The following is a 20,734-nucleotide window of genomic DNA, read 5'->3' on the forward strand; positions in this document are numbered from 1 at the left end:
GGGTCTGCTGAATAAGGGGGGTCTCAGTGCCTTCCCCTGGGACTGTGTGTAATGCATTTTTGTTCTACTTGTTTTGAGTCATAAGAACCACAACAATTAAAGCATCACATTTGGGAAAGATGAAAAGATTATGGTTTGATATAAGAAGAACTGAACCAAAGCCTGCATTGAAACTATCTGTAAGATTATCCAACTCAAAATGAAACCAGGACTTTCAGATCTGCTCCCACTGGATGACCACCTGCAGCCTAAACCCCACAGTTATGACTGGCACTGAAGTGATGTCACTTCAGCAGAGCTTTGAGCCTGGAATTCAGTCATGATTTGGGTGTGTAACATTCACATCTTCCACAAGCATCAGAAAGGCACAAACTCCTGTTCCACAGCGTGCAGGTCTGCTCAGCAGAGACTTCATCTGCTGCTGGGGGTCTCACCAGCTCAGCTTCCTGGCAGGGCTGGTGGAGCCTCCTCAGGCAGCTGTGCTCCACTGCCCCTGCACTCTGAGCTCCAGCTTCTCCTCAGGCAAGGTCAGACAATCCACAGGGCTCCTGTGGGTCAGAGCTGGGGCAGATTGCAACTGGGACGTACCACTGTGAGAAAGCAATGGAGGGAGGATGACTTTGAAATTCATTTCCTAAACAAACAAAAGGTCTTCGTGTTGCCAGCCTCAAGTATTTGCTAACCATTAGTCATCCTCCTGCTTTCCTTCAAGTATGAATGGGCCTTAAACATGACATTGAAATATGCACAGCGGTGGATTTTCCTTCATTTGCTCATTTCCACTTTTTATTTCGGTGGCTACTGAGCTTTTATGGTTTGTGCACTGAAGCCTTGCCTTGTTCAAACCTCTTCCTCTGGCCCCACACAAGTAAAACCACAGTGGCTTTGGGCTGCAACTTAAAGGGAGGGAGAATTTCCAGTACTGCTTGAGAGGCAAGGATGTGGTTTGTCACTGAAGTTTGCCAGGTCACATTTCCTCTCATTCCCATCTCTGCCAAGCTCTCCAGTGCCTACACCTCGCCCAGAAATTTCCCTTTGCAGGAAAGGGTCCTTGCCATGCAAAAAGTCCTTTATACTCCCTACCAGAAGCTGCAGGAGCCTGAGGGAGGATGGGTGGTTTTTATGAAGGTAACAATTTTCAAGGATTACAGGAGCCTTTTCAAATACATAGAAGAAATCCACAGCAGAACTGAGAATGAAGTGTGATGGCTCTCCCCAGCCCTATTTCCTGCCCACTCAGTCACACTGCCATTACTTGCAGGGCCTGCAAATGCCCAGTTGCAGCAAGTAACTGGAAATGAAGGCTTATTTTGACTTCAGCAGAGCCTGAGTAGATCTCAGTGATATGGGACTTCCTACAGTGTGCTTATCACACTCCAATGAATCCTGCAGACATAACATCATATTTTGCCCGGTATTTAAAGTTCATGAGGCAATTTTCCTGAACTGCTCCCTGTATTACATAGTGAGGAGAAAGCTGTTCATCTAAACATTCAATCAAAAAGCAGTTTCTAATCATCTCTTCTGGAAGATAAAACAAATAAAGGGAAATAGACAAATCCTATCTCCAGCAAGCAGCCAGAACAGCTGATTTATATGCTGGGACATTTCTAAGGAACGTGGAAATACTGAGAAGCTTTCTTCTTCCTTTAAGGTACTGAAGCATTGAAAATGTACAGGCATAGAAGCAGCCAAAACATCTGAAATCACAAAAACACAGAATAAGCTGAATGGGAAGGGACCTTCAAGGATCACCAAGTCCAACCCCCGGCCCTGCACAGCACCATACCCAAGATTCCCACCATGTGCCCAAGAGAATTTTCCAAACACCTCCTGAACTCTGTCAGGCTGTGACCTCCTCCCTGGCTGTGATATCTGAACATCTCCTCGGTCCCACAAGTTTTGTCATAAATTTGGAGACCAGGGTTTACCATTCCAGGGTGTGCTGCATCACCTTCCAACTGACTGAGGATGTATTTGATTCTCCATCAAGATCATTGATGAAGTTATTAATGAGGACCTGCCCCAGTACCAAACACTGGGGAGCATCTCTGGTCTTGCCATTAAAGACTGAGGCAAAGAAGGCATTAATAAATACCTCAACCTCTTCCTCATCCTTTTTTATGTTTTTACTGTGTTTCCTCCCACATCTGTAAAGGATGGAGCTTTGCATTAATCTTTCTTTTACTGTGAATGTACTTGTAGAAACATTTTTATTGTCTTTTATGACAGTAACCAGATTAAGTTCAAGTTTGATTTAAGGGATTTAACTCTTCTAACTTTCCTCCTGCACAGCCTCACAACATCCTTTGCTTCTCCTATGTCCCTTGCCCCTTCCTCCAAAGGTCTTAAACCCTCAGGTTTTTTTTCTGAGTTGAAGCCAAAGCTCTCATATCAGGCTGTTTCTGCTGTCCTCTGCCCTTACTTCTCCAAGAATCAAAAATTATCATTTCATGATCTTTGGAAGCCAGAGGTGGCTTCCAGCCATCACATCACCCACAATCCCTTCTGTGTTCACAAACAGGTCTAAAGGGGCATCTTCCCTAGTTAACTTCTCACCAGCTGTGTAAGGAAGTTTTCTTCCACACGCTCAGGAACCTTTCAGACTGGTTCCTCTCTGCTCCATTGTATTTCTAGCACGTGGTAAGTAGAAATCCCCCATGAGAATGGGTGTTAGAGACCCAGAAGATCCCTCTTTTGGGTACACAAAGGCTTTTCTCCCTGAGGAGAGCTGAACCAGAGCAGGCACTGGGTGAGAATGTTGGTGCTTGTGCACTGTCTTTTCCTCTTGGGTCAGATGTATGAGTTCTACTGAGAGTGTTTGTCACATAAAACCATGCCAACATACCAAGAGCATTTCCAAGAATTTGAAACAAGCCCTAAACCCCAGAAATCCCAACAAAAACCACTTAATGCAAATGCCTACACAGAGCAGGGGCAGCCCCCGGGCTCTTGGCAAATTGCCCTTAGCAAGCTCAAGTTTGGGTTCCCCTGTTCAAAAGCAATGCAAAACACTCAATCCTTCCCTCAGGCAGCCCTTCCAGGGGGCAGAGGCTCCCTCTCAGTCCTGAATCTCATCCTGAATCTCACAGTGTTGCAGTTCAGAGCATCTCCTGTCTATCCTCTGGACCCAGCCCAGGTGGAGCCAAAGTCCCCCCCTCCACGAGTGAATACACAAGCTTTTTGCAATTCTTCTGTGTATTTCTTCATCAGCTTTTCTTTTTTCACGTAGAAATTCATCATCCTGTGCTTTGGGTAGCAAGGGCTGACAGTGGAGGGAAGGGCAATTTACTGAAGGAGGTTTTCAGCCCGGGGTGCAGTTCCCAGCTGCACTGCTGGCTCTGAGTCTGTGCCAGCTCCTTTCCAATGACCCTTAGCCAGGTCAGCAAAGCACTTAAAGGTGGGTCTAGCAAAAGCTAAAACACCCCTGGGACCAGCCATGTGCTGTTGTGTCTGACTGGGCTGCAGCCTCTGCAGGTACTCTGCTACCTGCGGCAGAAAGGGCTCCTGGAGCAGAGATCTCAAAGTTAGACTTTGATCTTACCTGTAGGACTGATATTAACAAAAAGACACATAATTAGAACTTGATGATATGCCATTTAACAGTGACATGTTCCATGTTCTCACTCCCATTTTGCTAGCAGACTGTCTTGCTTGAAAAACTGAGGGTTTTTCTGTCGCTGCCTTTTATTTCTTCTCTTTCTGGTAAATGCATCTATAAACAATTAATAATTCCAATTAGCAGGGGTTTTTGGTAACTCTGTCAGCTGCCTTTTCACAGGTTTTCCTAAGCTGCTGCAGGGGCCAATCAGATCATATAAATGTGCATATTAACAAAGGTTCATTAAGAGACTCTGTCTTTCTAAGCCTCTGGAAAAAAAGAAAAGCAGAGATGAGCCTTAGAAGTAAACACACTGTGTTCTTCACTAAATTTGACAGAGTACTAAAATCATCAGCTTTTTAATAATCTACATTTAAGATGTAAATATATCTATTGGATAGGAAAATCTAATGCATGAATAAAGATTCCAGATTGTTTTATTACTTCTTGATTGCTGTTGGCAAGGGGGGAATTACCATGCTAACAGCCTCATTGAGGGAAAACCATATGCCTGGAATGGAGACTGCTCTGAAGTTACAAAGTTTAGAAGGATAAAGTTACAGGGAAAGAGGCTCATTTAAAGTAGTGACTAATTAATGACCTCAGAGGTAACCCTACCAGCTACCTCACTGGTTAGAGAGGTGAATCCTATTAGACCCTTCTAAGAGCAGTTTCCAATTACTAATCTTTTCAGCAGCTTTATGGTGTAAGAGAAATGACTTCAGGCCTCAGTTCCCATCACAGGGTTATCTCGTTTCACTTTCACTCTGTGTTACAGAATGATAGTCCTATGGGCAGCCTCTGAGAGCCAAGAGGCTATTTTAATATTGCCAGAGCTCAGCAAGACATTTACATTTGAAATGCAGTGCATGTGGAGTGGCAGTTTGGCTCTTTTCCTCCTGTCATATCATTTCCTAAAATTGTAGAATAATTGCTTTTACCCCATGGATTAAGCAAAGAGTGAATGGTCTCAGACTGTCCTGTCTCTGATGTTAAGGCTGTGGGGATAGACCAAATCTTTTATTAAAGTAACAGGCATAGCTGGGAAAAAGGACAAGATGTTAGGCAAGCCTTTGGGAAAGATTAAAGAGCCTGAAGTTGGCTCAGTTTTTTCAGCTATACAAAGATGTATAAAGACACTACTTCTCCCTATGAAATTTGACCCTTCAGACCACCGTGGCTGCTGGTGCCCTATTGCATGACTCTGCTGGAGCACTGCAAAGCTGGAGGGGGCAGACAGGAGGAAGGAAAGGGCTGCAGCTGAGTGGCCACTTGGTTGCTTGGTAAAGGGAGGCTGTGCCTTGTCTCACTAATTAGGGTGTAAAAGCTGTGTACTCTGGCTCACTTTGGGATGCCTTATCAAAGGGGGGAAAGAACTGGGTTGAGTTTAGCTATTCAGAGGGACTGCATCTGTTTTCTCAGTCACTGCAGGATTATAATTGTTTCTAGATGACAGCAAGTCACATGTGTGTAGGCTTTTTAATTATAACTGAAATTTCTTTTCAACCTGGGGAAATAGTTTAATTTCAATGTTACTGCTTTTTTTTTCTTCATTCTAATTTCCCCAACTCTTTTTGCTGTCTTACTTGCAGCATAAATCTTTTCCCTTTCCACATGATTGACAGATTTTCTTTGTTCATACCTGTCACTGTTTTTTCTTTTGATTCATGCAACAATTACATAGTTCAGGTTTAAAGGTTATGAAAACTGTGTTTTGGCATTCAACCAGTCTCATCTCTGGAAACATTAGTCAAATGCTCTTGTTTAAAATTCCCTCTATAGAGGGAAACATTGCCACGTAGGTCTCTGCCTGTCTTTCACCTTTTCTGTCTTTGTTTATCCGACCAGATCTTGTTTTGTGCAATTCAAAATGCTCAAATCTCATGTTTGTGCAGGGCTTACACTGTTATGCCATGACTTGAAATGTTCTGATCTCTTTTGGATGTCAGCCATAACTCATCTGCTCAGTATAAGCTTGTTTGCATGTTTTTGCATAGTAAAAGATGCCAAAATAGAAGTGACCCATCAGAAAAACATTAAGGAGTGCAGTATAGAGGGCTAGAAGAACAAAAATTAGAAAGCTCAGAAAAATGAATGTTCTCTATGACTGGGCACCAGAATAGCCAGACTGAAGACTTGTGGTTATCCATCCTACTTCTGATATCTCAGTTTTCCTGTGGGAAGTCTTCTCCCCCACTAGAACAAGGATCTGGACACAACAAAGTGAAACCTGACTGCCACTGGGTGAAGAAATGGGCCGTAAGGAGAATATTCCTATGAATCCAATAACTTTTTGAAACAAGTAAGTTAAAGGCAATAATCCTGTAAATATGGAAGAGGTATGTGTATGTATATATATTCTCTGTGTGTATATATATATATATATATATATATATAAGCAAAATCCCTTAAACACTAAAGGTCTGTTAAACCCTTTTAGGAAGGTGCAAAACCACTATTATGCTTTTTCTGGCCAAGTTAAATTTAAAAGAAGGACCCATGGAGAAAAGTAATTTGAGACAAAATCAAAAATATGCAAGAGAAAAGGGCCCTGCTATAATTCCATAGTTTGTGAAAGAAGGATTCCAGAGAGCACTGAGGAAAGCTGTCCTGCCCTGATTCCCTGCCCACGGGCCCTGAACAAGTGAGAGATGCTGGCAAGCAGATGTCACCCATGACTGGAAGAGTTCCTGGTGCCTGTCCCTGTGGTAATTCCCTGTCAGATGGGCTAAGGCTTGCTTGGCATGTCAGGGTAAAACACTGCCAGGGTGGCTTCTGCTTTTCTCAGTTGTGCAGGTGGAGGCTGAACAGGACAGTTCATGTGGCAGGAATAACATCACACCCCTGGCATTTGAAGACTCTACTCCTTTTAGGTAAATCCTGAGCTACAACAAGCAACAACCTCAGGCTGCAGGGGCTGGTTGCAGACTCTGTGGTCTGGAAATGCAAGCCAAAGAGGGATGTGGATTTCACATCAAGAAGTTTTTAACACATTTAACAACTGTGAAAGATGAAGACTAGGCACAAAAGACTAAACATGCCTGAGATGAGCCAGAGAATTAGTTAGGTATGTGGATGAATCAGTAGATGGGACTTTGAAACCAGACCTTACTTTTGAGCTAAGATTTTGGCTGGAGGGTTTGGATGAGCCATGAAACCTGCAAATACAGAATTCATTCCCTGCACCAGAGGTCAAATATGTATTAGACCACCCTCATCTCCTTGAATGACAGCAACTGAAAGGCAGCTGTGGAAAAATGATGGAAAAATGATGGGAAAATCCATCATCTGTGTATGGAACAGCTTTTTGTCCTCAAGAAGAAGGATCCCAGACATGGGATAGATAGCAGTTGGCATTTTTTCCCCTCTTTGGAGGTGATGCACCACAGAGGCTTGCTCACCTCAGAGACAGAATGATCCATCACACTCCTGGATTGCCTCCCCAGAGCAAGGCATGGCACAATGTGACTGGAACTGGGGGTAAGGAAAAGGAAAGTTGTTGACATTATTGATTGCTGATCTCAATTCCCATGGTGCTCCAGCAACAAAATGACAAATATGCTCTCAAAAAGCAGAAATTTCTTGTTCTCAAAAATGGATAATCTGAGCGATTAGAGGATAACCAAATTTCACCAGTGGGTGAAAATCAAGGGTACTGGAGGGTACTTCACAGCTGCTCAGCAGCAGTGACCAGATCAACCAACACCAAGGAGTACTTGAGGTACAATTTTCATGTTGCTCAAGATCCAAGTAACTGCACATATCCCCTCCAGTTCTTGGGTTGGAGTCAAGAGAATAAAAATATAAACTACAGACATTAGACACTCTAGAGACTGGCTCCCACAGCCCTGTGATCCTCCCAGAATTACAGTGTACATCATGTGGGAGGACAGAGGAGGAAGCAGTAGATGATGTACCTTGAAATCTGCTGCAGAAATTAGGGCAATGAGCCATTCTCTTACAAATGGTTGATATGACAAGCTGTCATAAGTGAAAATTATCTGCAATTCTTGTGGTGGCCTTAAGGGAAGATAAACCCAAGCCTCATCCACACAAAGACCTAACATCCATTTAGCCATCATATATCTTGATTTCCCTCTTAAATTAAGGAGAGAGTGTTATGTGGCACACAGCCTTGATGAAGCCTGGGAATCACAGCAAGTGACCAGACTCCAAAGTCTAACCTACAAAGGCCAAGGTGGAAAGGTGACCATCAGGATTCTGGTCTATCTTTCTAGGAGAATAACTAGAAACCCTAATATTCTCCGCTTCTAGGAGAATAGCTAGTGATCAATCAAAGGATTGATCCATTGTTGTTGCTGCTCAGCATCACTGGTGTTTTCTGTCCTTTGTGATGTATACAAACTGACAGAAGCATAAGACATTGTAGTATACTCAAGCCAGTTTTTCAGATAAGTTTCTTTAAGTTAGGATGGATGAGTGTAGAGTTGTCTAGAAGTAGCAAAAAGCAGAAGGGATGCTGAGGGGAGGATTTACAATGAGTAGCAGCTGACAGCATTTCCTGGGTCTGTAGCTGGTTGGCTGCATTAAGCAGTTTCAGGGAAAGCTGTATGAGGGCTTTGAAATTTAAAGCAGTGCCCTTTGGATGTACATCTAGCCTGGAGCAGCTGGCTACAGCTCAGCCATGTAATCCAGGGAAGTGCCTAGTTGGATTTTGCCAGACAATTTCGTGGAGATTTCACACAGTTATGAATGTATGTCTGCAGTAAATGGTTAAAATGGGTGTTTGGATGTAGAAACATGAATCTTAAAACTCTGGGCAAAGCAACAAGAGAAAAGAAATCTTGTTATTACACTGGGTGTTGTGCTCTGGAGCATGCTCATGGAGCTTTTGAATATGAGGATGGGACAAACTGGGGTGTGCATAGCATGAGCTGCTGGTTTAAACACATGAAAAATAACAAGAGGGGCTTGAAATCTAGTTAATAAAATGATTCCTTTTAGGGTCATCCACATTGTTTCCATCAGTAAAGGAAAAAATTTCGTTTTGGAAACCTAGACAGGTAGCGTGGATCAAGTAATGTAAACAGTGTGTGTGAGCACACACTGTGCTGGCTGACATAGCCTTGTCATGTGGAGAAATGTGTGCCCAAAATAACAAAAATCTGCCATCTATTTTATCTTAGCAGCTCTGGGTGGGAGGGCCTATTAATCAGATGGCAGTCTGTGTGGTTCAGCTCCAATATGGTGTTACCTCAAAACAACAGACACACATTTCCATCATCAGCCTGCTTTACCCTCCAACATGAATGAGCTGCATCTGATCATGTAAAATCACCTTTTACAAGGTACTTTATACTGACTGTAATGAAATGTTTATTTTTGAATATGGAACTGGACTGAAAATGTCAACATCCATAATTTTATTCCACATCTGCAGAGCAGGTCAAATAATAGGAAAAAAAAGTTATCCTCCTGCAAGACAAAACAGAGTGATTTCAGTGAGCATTGTTTTCAAGGACAGATGTGGCTTGAGAATGAGAAAATGCAGTTGCACATCATTTCTTTAGGAGAAGGGCAGATTGGAAGTCTGAAATTTTAAAGCAAAAGGGAGAGAAAGTGGCCAAATTCTGGGGACAGAAAACATCCCCATGGACTAAAAACAAAACTGCTGAAGAGGTTCAGGTACTCTGGATTTTCCCTTTTAGTTTATTGATCTACACTGAATCACAATTTGCAATTCTTTCCCCTGATTCTTACTACTTTGGGATGCAGCTGATCCTGCACCACAGGCACTGAGATTTTATGAATTATTATTCTTTAAGACAGCTATTTTGGTTAGTGCCTGCTGTGTAACTGAAAAACTCTTACCATGGAACTACTGAGCATCTCAGAAGAGCCATCCATTGAACTGGTCCAGCAAGAACAAGCAATGAGTTGGCTAAGAGGAAAGGTAATTTATGGAATTTACATTTCTGCTGGAAATAACTCCCCAGATAGTTCTGTAAATGATTGCTCCTGAGAATCTATTTCTTTCTATTCAGTACTCAGAACTAAACATACTAGAAGATTTTCTTAGACATTGTGAGCATCTGAATTTTTGTTTGAAGATATTTTTTTTTTTTTTGTGCTGAAGAAGGATAAAGCCAAGCAATTTACTGAACAAGTGTTAACATTGCAATTGAGTATTTGGATAGAACATGCCTTTGGGATCCTCCTGTGTCCTGTTGTGCATAACACATGAACACATCAGGAAAAGCCATATCAGTTTTACACAGGAGTGAATTCCTGTCCTAGCCACTCATCAGCTTTTCTTTTTTCTCATTTCTTTCTTTCTTTCTTTCTCATAAATTTCCTGCACAACATCCCTACTTCCCCATGTGTGTTTGAATTTTCCTTCTTCTTCTGTACAGCACTGGCATCACCAGCAGTAAAGAACACAGATCTCCTTTCTCAGAATTTCTAAGCTTTCTCCCTCAGTAGTGTCCAGCTGTGAGCTGAAACAAATTGCAGGGAAATTCTGCTCAGCCATCACAGCCAAGATAACAGCACTCAGTTACTCTGTGGAACTGCATGTGCATTTATCTGGCAGATTAAAGAGTGGGCTAAGCTCAGGGCAGATGGGCTCTTCAAATACTTCAGCTTTCAAATTCTAACAAGTCTTTTATGAGCACATATTGACTGAATTAAAAAAATCTATAACCACCAGGTAAAGAAAAGGTGAGCTTTTGACAGTGGAGGAACCAGCCTAATTTTCAAGTCTCTTGTTGTGGTATAGCAGTTTGCCAAATGTAATTTTTTTTTTTCACTCAGAGGCAAAATTAAAGTATGTTTTCCCTTCCTCTCCCCTTTGTTCACAGAAATGTAACAACTATTCTTAGCTAAAGCTTTCTCAAAAAAAAAAACCAAAAAAAAAGGGGCGAGAAAAATCAGCCTAAGGGCACTTTTGGCAAGAGAAATTGCATCCTGAACTTGTTTCCTCTGAAAGGTGAAAAAAAGATCTTTTAATGGAATTTGTCAAGCAGCCTTAACTACAGGCAGTGATCCAAATGCATAGCAAGGACCTAAAGTTCATTTTCTTTGGTTATGATCTAATACACACTTAATATGCACTGTTTTGGTGTTCTGTGCTACAGCAAAGTAATTGCTTAAGTGTTCAAGAATAATTGATATGGGAATTATGGTACAAAGTTAGATCTGTTTGTCTTACAAAAGTAACTTCCTCCTGACCTTCCCCTGCCCCTTTATTCATTTAGTAAAGTCACTTAATGCAAAGATCAGTGTTCCCTTAGGAATCTGTGGAAAATAATTTCTTTATTCCTTGTTACCTGTTTAGAGTACAAAACCTCTGGGAAAACAATTGCTCCATGCTGTTTCCTTATAATACAAGGAATAAGCTGTTGAAGGAGTACAAACAAACAGAACCACCTTAACTGGGCTAAAAAATCAAGAGTTCACAAACTTTCTGAGCAGTAGCATTTACCCAGGTCGGGTCTTAACTTTGAATTGGAAATAGATTTTGACTGTTACCTTCAAACATGATTTCTACCCTGGTGTAACAGAACACAAGAATGAGGTACATTGCATCACTATAAAACAGTCATGTATTTGGGGCTGCTGGGGCACTGTTGCTGGTTTAGATGAGACCTACACAGCAATGGCACCATCTACCCACAAACCCAGAACTGTCCCAAGGGAACTGTGCAGCTCTGAAAGGCTTTATTGAGCTGCCATTGAGTGAAACACTGGTCTCTCTTACCTGGGTGGGCTGGGATGCAATTGAAAGCGTTGGCAAAACCTCTCTCAGGGCTTTAGCTGCTCAGAGTGATCCCGAGATAAGTTAGAAAGTCACTTTTCCCTGCCCAACGGTTGAGGAAGGAGTCAGAGCTCTTCATTTCTCAGTCTCAAGGTTGTTTATTGTATCTTATCCATAAAACTCTTTCTCCTGTCCAGCCAAGATCTGCTCAGCAGGACAGACAGAGGCACTCTGGCCACCCCCACAGAGGTGTTATCTTCTTATACTAAAAACTACGTGTACAATATTTACAATTACTTTCCAATGCCTATCACCTATGTTAGACAGTGAGCTTCTACTCTAAACCAATCCAAAAGTGCCAACATCACAGCAGAAGGTGGAGGCCAAGAAGAAGGAGAAAGGCTGGACATGCCCAGATTCCTCCATCTTGCCTCCTGAACCCCCATTCTAAAAACTCCAAAAAAACTATTTTTCACTTCGTGACAAACTGATTATTGTTCTGCTTATACTTTTGTGGCTTGCAGATCTTCATATAAGGTTGGTAACTTTTTCTATGGGTCATAATCAAAGTCACAAGTTTCTTGGGGTCTGTGCCAGGGTCTCTGAGCCCCCTGGCAGGGGTCTTGGCAATCCAGGACAGCCAGAGGGATGTCCTGAATTCTGACAAACCTCCACCAAGCTGCCAAATTATCCTAATGGGTGAGAGAACAGAGGACTTTCTTTCTTACATGCTGGTTTTATCCAAGGTACCTTTTGGGTCAGAGACAGGATGCAGGGATCCATCACAGTTATAGGCTGACAGTCACTTAGAGAGGTGGGTAGAAGGGACAACATGTATGACTGGAGTCCACACATCTAGAAGCAACTCTAGAGAAGAGAGAAGTTTAAAACTGCTCCTTGAGAAAGATATAAACTTGAAATTCTACCCCAGGAAGAATTTTATTTAGTATATAATCCTGCTCTGGGTTTACTTATACTTTAAAAATTACATCCTCAGAGGCAAACTTAAATGATAAGACAATTGTCAAAGAAAAATAAACCCCATTCCTAATGTTGTAAGTCAAGGCTGTTGTAAATCAAGGTTTTACTATGGAGTGGAAAATGCTTTCAGTCCAATATTTGTTCATGCCTTGATCAAAACAAAACCTAAACCAACACAAAAAGTCTGCAAAGCTGGAATGCAGGATTCCTGCACTTCATCTGTTTTATTATCTTCCTTCTTTCTCTTTGCATGATGTCATCATTAGTGCTACACAAGACAATTTGAACGAAACAAAGAGCTTTGTGCTGATAAATGCAATGATTCAGTCTATCAAAATGACTTCCCTACTTGAGAGAAAAATGTTGTTTGATTCTTCCACAGGAAGCTTTATTTTTTAAAGCCTCGCATGTTCTGCTGCTGAAGTAGGCATGTAGAATATTTTTTACTGACCCTAATATTATCCTTTTTTTTTTTTAGTCAAGTATATCTTTTTATCTAAAGATATACATGAATAGCTAATCTAAGGAAATATTTCTAAGTCAGACAGCTATGGATTGTCTAAATATTAAACCCATACCTTTTTGCAAAACAGAATGAACCTAGTTAGGTTGCCCTGAGAACTGGATGCTGTTGATTACTTCTGTATGGCTTTTGCACATTTTTCCTAGACTTCTTTCTTCATTGTATTTGTTTTCTTCATGATCACGTTTTACCTGGAGAAGGCAATCCTGTCTGCACAATCAGTGCTGATTTATTTGGAAAAGAAAGTGATAGGTAACTGAACCCTGTAGGAGGAATTCCTTGTGTTACAGGTTTGTTGTAGATGACATGCCAAGGTGAAATGGAAAACCATTTTTTTGTATCATTACCCCTTAGGGCTGAACTCCCCTGTCTGGAGAGGAAGGGTTGTGGGGTTCCCAGGAGAAGCCCACTCTGGAGGCTGAAGGTGGGATGTTGGGATGCTGGGGTTCACCTCCCCTACCTCCCACACTGCAGAGAAGATTCTGTAGAGGTTTTATTTTTCTTCCAAATGAACAATAGATGTTTATGTGCTGTAAAACCTCAGCATTTCTTTCCTGTCTCATTTGTCCTACAAACAGGGAAAAGCACTTCCTCACGTCCCAATACTTTCTTACCTCCCAGGGATGTTGTAAGGGGAACTACACTAAAAATTGCAAGCTCCAGGATGAATGGAGGTGTATCAGTACACTAAGAGACAGATAGAAGGATGAATGTCATCCCCAAGGAGCAAAACCACCAGCCGTTCCTGTGACAGCTACAGAAACCAGTGCAATATATTCAGTTGCTTCCACAATAGCAATAGAAAACTGTTAAAGTAGAGGAACCTGGCCAACAGGTAAGCCCAAAGAATCTCTGCTCAAAGGCAAGTTTTTGCTTGGACCTTGTTCCTAGTTTGACATCTTTGTACTATTGTTTTTTTAGCTTTATGAAACACAATCATTCTCTTTCTTATATGAATTCTAGACTCAATTCTGTCTGGCTCTCAAAAGTAGCATCCACCCAGAGAAACAGCACCAGTGGTATTATCATACTGGTATTAGGGCCACCACTGGGGTCACCCTGCCAGGTGATGTGGGACAGGTGGCAATGCCATGGGGGAAGCAGGCATTAGGGGAAGCAGCTCAGCTGCTGGGTACCCCAGAACTGCCAGGGACTGTGACAAACCCCAGGTCAGCTACCAGGGACCTCACAGCCAAAGCCCAGGGGCTTCTGCTCACTTGCAGGCAGGACTAAGCTCAGTGGACAGGATTTACAGTGTATTTAATGATCCCCTTAGATCAGCTGGAGGCATCCTGAAACTCAACACATGCACTGCTGGTGGTGGCATTTCAGAGGGAAAATTTTTGGAGCTGAGTGTGCACAAAGGCAGCATCTGACCCAGGAGCTACACAAAGCAGCTGAAACACAGTGAACTCCTGGTGTTCAATGAGGGTTATTCACAGATGTTATTTGGTGTCTAGTGGAATGAAAACATTTGAGAGAATCACAAATTGTTGCAATGTATTCCTCCATTTCTGGAAAGGAAATAAGAGCAAATTTTTCCCTGGCTTGGTACTTCCTTAGTGATAACTGCAGTTCCTTGACATTTGTCCTCACTCTTTTTTTCTCCCTGTTGCTGAGGAGAAGTGAATTGATGTCAGAGATATTTACAAGTGTGTACAGGTGTATCTGAGCATCCGGCAGAGAGACTGGGAGGAGTGCAGAGCTCAGTGATTCACTGTCTCTGGAGTCTGTCACATCTATTCTGAACAGCTATTCCACATAACAGGTACAGTATCTGATCATAAAAAGTATATCCTTTATATCACAGCTCTGATGCATTGCTTTATGGTTTTATTACAGTGTTTCACACAGAGGAAACTAGAGTCATACTCAATAAATTCCAACAACAGGAGCACGATTCAACCTCCTAGCAGTATTTAGAGATCATCATCTTAATGAATGGTGGGCAATTTAGACAAATCATGGAATCATAGAATAATAACATTTTATGCTTGGAAAAACCACTTTGTGAAGAGTAGTGATGTTAATATGTACTGTTCCAATATACAGACCCCAGATGTTGACCCCAATTGCGAGTGAAATTGGTAAGGCACATTTTACACTTGAACCCAAAGACAAAGGGATTTGTACAATGGGAAGAATAGATCTGGACATCTTTAACATAATCTGGTTTACTGCAAAACCAGATTTAAATTGCACACTAAAATCTGATTAGAAAAATTTGATGAGGCCCCAAAACACACTTTCTTCCTTTCCATGCTATTTGCTGTCAAATAAATATGCCCACTGCTAACAGAACAGGAAGATGCATCTACTTTGTTTAAATACCTCCTTATATACTTGGACTGGACGTGAAATGGAAATAGAGTTTAATGCTTTTACATGAACACTTCAGCTCAGACCAGAAGAGCACTTTTGAAGTGAACAGGCCCCTCTTCCCCTCTTGGTGTCTTCTAGTTCGCACCAGAGGGGTGTTGGGGCATGCCAATCAAAGTCCTTTCAGGCAAAACTAAACCAGGAGAACTCCAGGAGCCTGCCTAATGTATCCCAATGCTAATGGGTCTTCTGGTCTTGCTACTGAGTCTTTCATCATCCAGCCACTTATATCTGTCTGTTGAGGATAGGTGTTTTAATTTTCCTTGAGAATGCCTAGCTCCAAGATGCTCTGTGGGCTGCTGGGGAGTGTTTGGGATCTCTGTGCTCTAGAGGAGAACGGGAACTGAAGCTCATTGTGGCTCTCAGCTCCTCTGGATGCCCTCTCCCTCTGAGTCCCAGGATCCTGCACAGCTGTGTTTGTGTAACTGCACTTTGCTGCTGCATTTTAAACGTGGCTTTCACAGGAAGGTGACCCTGGCTTTTGGAGATAGATCTGCTTGTATCTGTCTGCACTGATTATGGGAACAAGGAAAGCATTAGAATGTGGCAAACTGGCAGTAAGTTTACAAAAGCTAAAACAATTCTGAACAGTCAACAATGGAGAAGGAAACAAACAATCACTGTGAGCTGATACTTACCTGATCCTTTCCTTCTCTGCTTAAATGTCGAGTAGCTCAAATTTCTACAGCCTAAATTGCATTCTTAAGCCTACTCAGTGCTGAGACCTTTGGTTTCAGGAAGGAAAAAACCGAGAAGCCATGCTGGTTTCTAGCACAGATTCTTTTGCACCTCCTCAGCTCTCATTTTGTACCTATGACTTCTGAGTTCCAGCTTCACTCTAGACTTACTTTGATGGGAAACATTGGGAGTTCAGGGTTCCCAGAGTAATGCTTACCAAACACATCCCTAGTTTGAGGCTACAGGTACAGAACAGGCATTGAGATGTTTGGGTGAACCCAGAACAAGGCCATTAAAATAACAAGGTGTTATAGATAAGTAATGTAATAGTTGGCTCTCACAATTAAGAGATAGACATTATAGATGTATAATAATGTTATTGTAGTGTGTCATTCCACAGTCTTCTTTCTCTCTCCACATTGTAACAACCTTAGGAGTCAATCAGGAGGTGTGGCACAACAACCCCTGACCTCCAAGCAAGATGTAAAAAGTAATTTCCACCAATGGATGGCAGAGAAAGAGTTGACAAGACTTCAGAAGAGCTAAAGATATAAAAGGCAGAGCATCCATTTTGTAGCTAAGCCACGTGGCTGGTAGTCATGGAGGCTCCCAGCACTGTGATTTACCTTATTCAGTTCTTTGTTGTAGACTTTGTCAAGGTTTAATAAAGCTTTTCTTTTAAAATGTTAAAAGTGAGGGTCATTTCTCACAAAGGCACAGGTTATGTTAAGAGAGGGGGTATGAACCAGGTTTGCTCAGCCTTAGGAAGAGAAGTTTTAGGGGGTTTCTTATTTCTGCTTTAAATTCCCTTATAAGAGGTTATGGAAAATATGCACCTGACCTTTCTCAGGAGAGCACAGCTGAGGAACACCATGCAACACTCATATTTTGTTACAAGGGTAACAATGATTAAATACTAGGATTATTGTGCTAATTTTTTTTAATGTGAAGTTTGATTAACCATTGGAAAAGTAATCCAGAGAGGATGTGAAATGTCCACAATTAAATATCCTTAAAAAAATAGTCAGGGAAAAGCCCTAAGCAGCCTAAACTACCATGACAGCTGAATCCATCTTCAGACTTGGACCTATTTTGAGCAGGAGATCAAAACAGAAAACCAACAGAGGTCCCATCCAAACTAAATTATTTTATGATTTTTGATCCTATTTTTATTTATAAACCTAATAGCAAGGAAGCACCTGGCCTGAGGTCAAATTAGCAATCTGGTGCCTTCCAAAACCAGGAGGAAGGAGGAAACAGGCCCTCTGAAACCAAGATAAAACAGACATTAAAACAGAAAAAAAAAAGTGAAAGAGAGCCAAATAGAGATAAATAATAAATGGAAACACTACTGTACCAGGGTGCACCACAAAATACATCTGCTGCAGTCATTTCAAAGTCTCCAAGATAACAGTAAAAGCAATTACTGTAAGAGCAACATGTTCCCCAAAATCATTAATATGTGTGCTGTGTCTCCCTTGTGCACTAACCCAGCACAAGGGAAGTTTTTTGAGAACAGATTTGATGATGCTACTGTTGTTTGTTTAATGGCATTGCTTGCAATCCAGCTGTGGTTTCTAGATGGATGGACTCAAGTTGTTATTTTGCAGCTCACAAGTGGACCCAGTGAGAGCAGAGCAAACCCTGTGGTTTGTTTTGTGCCTCTGTGCACTGCTGCCACTGCAGGGAGTTCTTTGTCACCCTCACAGCCGTGCTGTCCCCAAGGACTGCAGGGCACCTGAGCTCACAAACCTCACACGAGGTCTCATCCACGTATCTGGAGCAAAAAGCCACAGCAGAGACATCTGTGACACTCATCCCTGAGCAGAAGGGTCCTCGCTTCTCTCTTGTGCCCTCGTGTGTACTGAAACCCTGGCCTGTCCCCACACCTGGGTACAAACAGTCAAAGGCACTTTGTGGTCAGTGTGGAAGGGCAATTCCCTCCTCTGGACCTGCACTTTTCTGCAGCCCGTGCTGAGGTGACTGAGAGTGTCCTTTTCATGGGGAGAGATGTCAGATGTGATGTTGGGCAGCTCTTCAGCATGGGCTGCATGAGACAGCAAGGGCAACTGAGTGCGGTGTTTTCCTCATGCACTGCAAGCACCAGGAGATAGCTGAGATCCCTTTCAGGACTTGTATTCTTTGAAATTACTCTTAATTAAAATATACTAGCAAATCTTGATCATTCATGATTTGATATGCTGAGAGAATCAGGAAATAATTTCTGATTTCTTTCCCTTTCATTCTGACTTCAAATCACGGTTGCAGCACTCTGCAGCACACAATTTAATTTAGCTTTACACCAACTGATTCCAAACCCTTCATTGAGCTTGGCCTTTTTTCCTAATTTTAAAATGTGCAGGATTTAAGAATAGCAAATCGTTAAGAAATTATTTCCATTCATTAATGAATTATTAATCCAGGCTAATAGTGAAAATGTAGTAATGATTCTAGGTGTTGGTACATGCTGTGGGACCATTGTAAAAGCATATTCTATCAGCTCTTTGAAACAAAAGAGCAGAGAAATAGACACATCTCTGCATCCTTTGTAGTCCCAAAACCTGTCCTAGTATTAGATTCAAGTGACATTGTAATGCAAATAAATACTTAGCAACTTCCATTTGTAATTCTAACACTGCTGAAGAGGTTTCTTGGCAAACAGGGAGCAGTGTAGGCCCTTTAACACTCAATTGATCTTCTCCTTGGCAAAAGAATGGTTTCTGGTAAAGAGAGAATTTCCAGGCTCTACAGCCTGAGGAAGGGGAAATATCTTGGCTGGAACTGATGCCACTCTTGAAACACTCAAACCCCACCTTTGACCCTGGTTGAAGAAACAAAGACTGACTGACTTCTCAAGCTTGACAGAAAACACACCAACTCAGTGTCAATTAATGAGTTTTTTGTTTGTTTGTTTATTTTATAATCTGCATTTCAGTAAGAAGAGCACTAAGACACACATGTCCAGTCTTCCACCTGAATTTCTCCTCATTTTTCTGTGCATTCTTCGACAAGGATTCAAGTGCTTCATATTCACTAACATATTTATTTTCCTTGTCTCCTTTTAATGGCACATTAAAATATTACCATTTGGGGAAAACTGAGGCACACATGAGATGTTTGTGGAGAAGAGGGAATTAACATTTCCTTCCACTTTACTGACACAGCTGACATGTCATTTTATCCTTCCACCTGGAAAGATACTTAAATTTTATTCCTAAGGAGTAAAGAAACTGTGAGTTTATTTATTTTAAAACCTTTTTTTCTCCCCCATTCACCAGCTGGCTTATCTCAAACATATTTCACATCTGACCTTATGGTTTCCATTCTACAGCTATAGATTAGAGGGGGAAAAAAACCACCACTGCATATTTCTAAGCACAGATTACAGAGTGTTTCAACATACTGATTATTCAGGGTGATGAATCATTTAAAGTCTGGTGTTTGCTAGGCAGTATTTCACTTGTTTGATATGACATCCAGTACTTGGGATGTGGCAATCTGATGCAACACATCACTGCTCACTGATACACCAGCAGCAACACAGAGACACATGAGATAATGTGGTTATATTTGGATCCCTTTTGGACCCTGGCTTTAATTTCTTTTCTGTGAGTACTTGTCATTGATTCCAGGAGGCTGAACCACTCAGTGATTGTGTCCACCTGTCCCATTTCCTCTACAAAGCAGCCCTGAATTTAACCATAGCCTACTTAGACTTCCTATGCAGCTTTGCTTTTGTGCTTTAACTGGACAAAAATCAGTGACCAGTCCTGACTATTTAGGCATAGGAGTGAAAATGAAGCTCCATCCTGCCTCTGGGCAGCCCAAGGAAAATAAACAGCTTGAAAATAGCAGCTAAAGAGGATCTGGGATTTCAGGACACCAGTAAAAGCAGCTGAATTGCAGATGTGTGATGGGATACTGCTCATCATCTGAGCAGAGTCTCCTGCAGTTCCTTTACAGCTGATTGAAAGAGATTCATGTTGTAATTTACCTCGCTGTCCAGGCAGGTTACAAGGGTGCAAGCCATGAATTGCAGGAGATTTGTGGTAATCTCTTAAATTTTCTGACCAGATATCATTGGTCTGGGTACTTACTGTCCCAGCACCCTGTGATTCTGATTTAAATGAGTCTTTGTAGTAACTTTCTTGGGATGCAGATTTGCTCTGAACTGTTGACTGTGAGCCCTCAACCAAGGCTGTTGGGACTCCAGTTATTTGGTTGAACCAAACAAAGACAAATACAAACTTCTAGGCTTTCATTTCCACATAAAAATATTAACAATAAAATTTTTCCTTATTTAAGTTTCCTAAAACTGTAAAATTGCCCTTGCTACCAAGGAAAGTGCAAAGTTTAGAACTTCTGCAATTGGTTTGTTAGAATAGACCTTGTTGAATGTCACTAGATCACCTGCAGGAGGAACCCTGGAAAAACAGTGACAATTTAAGTGTTGCCATCAACTTCTTCAGCCCATTAAGTTGTGCAATTTTGCATATGATCTTCAGTATACTTAACAGAGGAGGAAAGCACCTGGACAAGGAATGGTAAATATAAATCAACAGATAATGATATTTCTCATTCAGTCACCAAGAGCATCAGAGTCTTTATGCTTATCCATTTAGAATAATATCTGCTTGAACAGATATGGCTGGCAGTAATTATAGGATGCAAACTGACAGATTTGGAGTTGAAGAATTTTTCGAATTTAAAAATCTTAAAAGCAGAGAGGTAGAGGCCTATTTTCTTTTAAATTTATTTTCCTTTTTTTTTGATTGCTTGCCTTTCTTTCTTTCTTTCTTTCTTTCTTTCTTTCTTTCTTTCTTTCTTTCTTTCTTTCTTTCTTTCTTTCTTTCTT

This window comes from Molothrus aeneus, chromosome 6 (assembly GCF_037042795.1).
Source record: "Molothrus aeneus isolate 106 chromosome 6, BPBGC_Maene_1.0, whole genome shotgun sequence".
Classification (NCBI taxonomy): Eukaryota; Metazoa; Chordata; class Aves; order Passeriformes; family Icteridae; genus Molothrus; species Molothrus aeneus.